The sequence below is a fragment of the Capricornis sumatraensis genome, chromosome 3 (genome assembly GCF_032405125.1).
Source record: "Capricornis sumatraensis isolate serow.1 chromosome 3, serow.2, whole genome shotgun sequence".
NCBI lineage: Eukaryota > Metazoa > Chordata > Mammalia > Artiodactyla > Bovidae > Capricornis > Capricornis sumatraensis.
In genome coordinates, this window is record NC_091071.1 from 155,537,077 (window position 1) to 155,542,633 (window position 5,557).

Consider the following 5,557-nt stretch of genomic DNA (forward strand, 5'->3'; position numbering starts at 1 on the left):
TAATACATTCTGTTAATTCCTAAGCAATTAGGCCCCTTGAAAAATTCAGCGAAAGTATCACTGTTGAAAGATTTAAATCAGTTTTAGATACACCAGAATAGGGGAAAGAAAAGTGCAGAACCAACAAGGAATGGTCTATGTGGTTATTACTATTTAATAATTTCATGTGTGCATGCGTGCTAAGTCGCTTTAGGCATGTCTGACTCCGTGTGACCCTATGGACTGTAACCTGCCAGGCTCCTCTATCCATGGGATTCTCCAGGGAAGAATACTGGAGTGGGTTGTCATTTCCTCCTCCAGGGGATCTTCCTGACCCAGGGGTTGAACCGGCATCTTTTCTGTCTCCTGCATTGGCAGGCAGGTCTTTTACCACTAGAGCCAGCTGGGAAGCCCCATTTAACAATTAAAGAATATGAAATTATTTATTATAATTAATTATAAATATTTTATATATTTATATCATATGAATTACTTTTATATTATACATTATAATTATCATAAATTTATATAAAATATATTTATATAGTATGAATTACTGTTTGTATTATACAATTATTATAAATGATTTTGTTAATAAGAAAAATAAAGTTACTGAAGTGAGCATTGTTTTAATATTAATTCCATTAATACAACTGATGTACTGTATTGAGTGGAGTTAGAACCTGAACTAAGTGTGTTCATGCAGATTTTCTATGTAAAAATCTGCAGTGTCACAATAAGTCTTCAAAAGGTCACTTGAGAGGAACACAGAAATGTTAGCCCACTTAATGTGGGAATATAGAAACAGCAAAAAGTTGGGGTAGTTAACAGCCTACTTGGAATATTTTTGTACCCTAGACAAATTACTAAGAGCAGTCCAGACAAGATCTTATCCTAGTGTAACAGAAAACAAACCTGAGTCCATATGGGATCTGTTCCTTCAGCTCTAACTTTTGTGCTCTGTGGCCTGTACTTAGTCCTGGGGCTCTGTACCTTTGTAAAAAGACGTTGCCTTTAGCCTGAAATATACACAATAGCCCATTCTCAAGGCTCTGACCTTTAAAGGTATAACACTTTTCCACATAGAGATAAAAGGCTGCAGAATGGAGAATAATATTTTTTCTTGTTGGAGACTTACAGCAATATTGTGACTTGACCTACCTGGACAGCTGCAAGAACAAAGGACTCACATGCCAAGAAGTTTGCAACAACCAGCTACACTCCCTCCACTTTAGGCATAAAAGAAGCCTGAATTCTAACTTGGGTTAAGATGGTTCTTTGAAGGTTGCACCAACACCTGCAGTTGGGCATGGACTGGTGTGTCCTTGGGCTTAGAGAATGGGACATTTGGCTTACAAGTGAAAACCTCTCAGTCACGAATGGAGAAAGATGATTTAAAAATGGGTGGTGCTGGGAAGAGAAGGAAGATTTTTGTTCAGAAGGGTGTCCAGTGCCAAACTGTGAATGGAAGATAAGCACGGGACTGGGCCAAATCTCCATGATCTGTTTAGGGGAAAGACAAACTGGTGGCTGTTGAATTCTCTTACACAGATGCCAAAAAGAACAAAGACCTCACTTGGGGGGAGGAGACGCCAATAGAATACTTGGATGATACCAAGAAATACATACCTGGAACAAAAATGATCTTTGCTGGCATTAAGAAGAAGGGGCAAAGGGCAGACTTGAAGCTTATCTCAAAAGAGGTACTAATGAGTAATAGTTGGCCACTACCTTATTAATTACAAACCAGAAAAGTCTCATGACTTTATCTGAGTCACCGGGGAAGCCCCTTGTTATGTGTACCATATTTAAATAAATCTCATATACTAGAATTCAGATCATGAAGGGCTGATGGAATATTTCTGTTGGGCAGTCCTGATTTTAATAAGATTTGCTTGTGGCTAAATGAACAAGCTCAGTTTTTAAAATGTTGATAGTAATTCCAGTTCAACAAGTACTATCACTGTTTTCCCCATCCAAAGAGACGATCGAACTTGAATAAGGACGGTTAAATTTTTGGGGAGATGGTGAATGCTTTCTCAAAACCTGTAGGAGATTGGTTTTATATTTAGATTTCTGTAACTGGTTATATTAATATATTTAAATACTAAGATCCCTTCACAGTCTCAAGAACAGAGCAAGATTCACCTGTGTTTAATTAATTTGTTAAGGCAAGGGCTAAAGATACACTAACAAGGCCCACTTTATATTTGTGATCTTAACTGTACCAATGTAATTAAAATTCTCTATCTAAAATATTGCCTTTTACTTAATGAAAGGCATTTTAATGTGGTTTGTGTATCAGTTCAGTTCAGTTCAGTTCAGTCCACTCAGTCATGTCCGACTCTTTGCGACCCCATGAATTGCAGCATGCCAGGCCTCCCTGTCTATCACCAACTCCTGGAGTTCACCCAAACTCATGTCCATCGAGTCGGTGATGCCATCCAGCCATCTCATCCTCTGTCGTCCCCTCCTCCTCCTGCCCCCAAACCCTGCCAGCATCAAGGTCTTTTCCAATGAGTCAACTCTTCCAATGAGGTGGTCAAAGTACTGGAGTTTCAGCTTTAGCATCATTCCTTCCAAAGAAATCCCAGGGCTGATCTCCTTCAGAATGGACTGGTTGGATCTCCTTGCAGTCCAAGGGACTCTCAAGAGTCTTCTCCAACACCACAGTTCAAAAGCATTAATTCTTCGGCACTCAGCTTTCTTTATAATCCAACTCTCACATCCATACATGACTACTGGAAAAACCATAGCCTCAACTAGACGGACCTTTGTTGGCAAACTAATATCTTTGCTTTTCAACACGCTATCTAGGTTGGTCATAACTTTCCTTCCAAGGAGTAAACATCTTTTAATTTCATGCCTGCAGTCACTATCTGCAGTGATTTTGGAGCCCCAAAAAATAAAGTCTGACACTGTTTCCACTGTTTCCTCATCTATTTCCTATGAAGTGATGGGACCAGATGCCATGATCTTCGTTTTCTGAATGTTGAGCTTTACGCCAACTTTTTCACTCTCCTCTTTCACTTTCATCAAGAGGCTTTTTAGTTCCTCTTTACTTTCTGCCATAAGGGTGGTGTTATCTGCATATCTGAGGTTATCGATATTTCTCCTATAGCATCAAATAAAGAATATTTAGCACTTCCTACATTTTCTAGGTTATCTTTAAGATCAGATGCTTTTAAAAATCACTATGACAAGATCTGTTAGTATACTTTGCTTGTGTGTTCTTTACAAAGTCAGACTAAGTTATAATTCAGGATTTTCTCTTAAAAAGGCATTCAGAAATGCAACTGTAGAACTACTGTGTGACTGGTAATAGTGCTTTTGATGACTCATTAGAAGCGTGAAAGTAGAGGAGCTATATCATTAGCACAGGTTTGTAAAATAGATGATCATAAGGCTTAAGAATTAAAAACAAAATCACAGATTAAAAAAAAAGTTGGTTCTTTGGGATGCTAACTAATTTGCTACCGTCTACTCAGTCTGCTGGTTTCCCACATAAAGTTGCTAATTCTTTGCCCCAACAACTCGTCTCTCAATTTATTGTCCTGTTATGAAACAAGTTTGGAGTTGATAACACTAAAACTATTCAAATGTTTGAGATTTGGGCTAATCCATTTATAATTGTGTATCCTGGATTTGTTGTGAGGCTATTGCTATCTATAATTCTCTTTTGAGAAAAAAAATCCATTACTATACTGCTGTTAGAATCACTAAAAAGTGCTTACTTACATGAGTGAAGCAGTTAATCCAAATTCAAAAGAGGGAAATTTGGTTGTGGCATTTGTGAGAATATGCTTGGAGGGAAGCTGAATCTGAAACAGGGGCAAAGTTGATGACAATAAAGCTGATGGAAAACAGCCTATTTTGCCTATTATTTCATGTAAAAAGCCCTATTTGAAAATATCTAGTTCAATTAAGGTACAAATTAGAGATCTGAGAAGAGTTTTGAAGGTTGTTGGATTCTCAGACTAAGGATCAGAAGAGAGGGAGAGAGAGAGGAAAACAAGGGAAAATAAAATACACAATGGGCCACTGGACAAAGATTTGGCTTCATGGAACATTCAAAAATATAGAGAGGCAAAGTGTCTTTGCTGACGTGTACACAATATGCCCTTCTTTGAAACCATGCAACACGAGCAGGTGTTGAGAAGAGGTAAATGGAGAAAGAATCTTGGTTTGACTGAACTCAGAGGGATCCCTGACATCACCTCACCAACCACCGCATCCTACAGCCAGAGACAGTGAACCCCAAGAGTTTAGGGGAGTTGCCCTGCTGAGGCTGTTTCCTCCATGCTTCACTTCTTTTGAAATGCAACACACTAATGACATCAACGGGGCTTCCCAGGTGGTGCTAGTATAAAGAATTCGCCTGCCAATGCAGAGACATAAGACACGTGGGTTCAGTCCCTGGGTTGGGAAGATCCTTGGAGGAGGGCATGGCAACCCACTCCAATATTCTTGCCTGGAGAATCCCGTGGACAGAGGAACCTGGTGCGCTACAGTCCATTGGGTCCCCAAGAGTCGGACACGACTGAAGCGATTTAGAATACGACACAATGATGTCAACAGTCCATAGAATCCCTCCATGACTAAAAGGAAGAACAGAAGGAAGGGAAGAAGGGAAAAGGGAAGATCCTTGTTCAAAGTCACTCTTCCCCTGGCCTAGTCCAGAGCCTCTTAAACATATTTTTCTTAAATTTCAAATTGCCTCTTTCTTGCCCCTCTTACTCTGAGTTATCTTTGCTAATATCACTAATCCCTGAAGTTCTGTGCCCAATTAAGAATGAAAGTAACTTGAGGCTAGAATGTAAGGACATTTTAAAAACAGCACATAATATATCCATATCAAAGAAGAATAAATCAGCTGTTTAAATTTTAATCCCAATAAATCTATTGTCTTTTGAAAAAAAAAAAAAAAGCCCAGCACCATTTAGAAAGGTGTACACGCTAGTAAAGTAATGCTCAAAATTCTGCAAGCTAGGCTTCACCAGTACATGAACCGTGAACTTCCAGATACTCAAGCTGGTTTTAGAAAAGGCAGAGGAACCAGAGATCAAATTGCCAACATCCGCTGGATCATGGAAAAAGCAAGAGAGTTCCAGAAAAACATCTATTTCTGCTTTATTGACTATGCCAAAGCCTTTGACTGTGTGGATCACAATAAACTGTGGACAATTCTGAAAGAGATGGGAATACCAGACCACCTGACCTGCCTCTTGAGAAACCTATATGCAGGTCAGGAAGCAACACTTAGAACTGAACATGGAACAACAGACTGGTTCCAAATAGGAAAAGGAGTACATCAAGGCTGTATATTGTCACCCTGCTTATTTAACTTCTATGCAGAGTACATCATGAGAAATGCTGGGCTTGAAGAAGCACAAGCTGGAATCAAGATTGCTGGGAGACATATCAATCACCTCAGTTATGCAGATGATACCACCCTTATGGCAGAAAGTGAAGAGGAACTAAAAAGCCTCTTGATGAAAGTGAAAGAGGAGAGTGAAAAAGTTGGTTTAAAGCTCAACATTCAGAAAACAAAGATCATGGCATCTGGTCCCATCACTTC

At 39.2% G+C, this 5,557-nt stretch overlaps 1 pseudogene; it reads left to right on the forward strand.

The window, feature by feature from the left end:
- Positions 1 to 1,379: 1,379 nt before the first annotated feature.
- On the forward strand, positions 1,380 to 1,696 carry LOC138076771 (cytochrome c-like; annotated as a pseudogene).
- The last annotated feature ends 3,861 nt before the right edge of the window (positions 1,697 to 5,557 follow it).